The following is a 953-nucleotide window of genomic DNA, read 5'->3' as shown; positions in this document are numbered from 1 at the left end:
GATTCCGTAGAATCGACGATCCACTTCGTGCGTTCAGCACTCTCTTGGTGTCCTCCAACACAGCTTCATCCAGAAGCAAAGACGAATTTATCTCCTCGTTCGGTCGTACAATGACCACTTCGGCCAAATCGCCTGCCTTCAAGGCACTGCCGAACTCGTCAAGGAACATCTCGTCCAGCTCAAGAAGAGCATCTACTGCAGGCATCGCCTCGAAGCGGGCGTCACCATCTTTCTCCCCCCGTCATACCGTTGACGAGGGTGTATAATTGTGCGCCGTCGTCTACGGTAGACACACCATGGATCAGGGACGACGCCCGGCGTCTTGCGCCAGCATACGGTGTCGCCATCGCCTCTGTTCAGAGGTTCTATGTCTCGGTGAGACCAGGGCGAACACGCACTCCGCGTCGTCCGGTGTCACTCTCACTGTCCGCTCTTTTGTAGTTCCGATGTTATCTACAACATCCGACGAAGAACTGCTAACCCTGCAGTCTTCGCCCAGTGGACAACGTGCCACTCCACGCGCATTTGAAAAGCCGTGCCCAAGATTCCTCGGACTCTGTCCGACCATGTCACGCATGCCATGCAGCGACTGCTTTGATTCACGAGCAGTGCTCAGTGGTTTACGTGCCACTTCACGTGCATCACGGGGGCCTCGCCCTCGATGCCTCGGCCCTTGGTCGACCATGTCTCGCATGACATGCAGTGACTGCTCCGAAACTTGAGCAGCGCTCAGTGGTTTACGTGACACCTCGCGTTTATCACAGGGGCCTCACCTTCGATGCCTCGGCCCTTGGCTGACCATGTCACGTATGGCATGCAGCGACTGCTTCGAAACTTGAGCAGCGATCAGTGGGTTACGTGCCACTCCACGATCAGCTCGCGAGCCACGCTCGGGACTCCTAACTCGGACATTCCAATGTCTAGCTTGTTGACCGTCTCGGTCCAGTGCTCTT

This window comes from Plasmopara halstedii (assembly GCF_900000015.1).
Source record: "Plasmopara halstedii genome assembly, contig: Scaffold_291, whole genome shotgun sequence".
In the NCBI taxonomy this organism is placed as follows: Eukaryota; Oomycota; class Peronosporomycetes; order Peronosporales; family Peronosporaceae; genus Plasmopara; species Plasmopara halstedii.
This window is presented reverse-complemented; position numbering follows the sequence as displayed.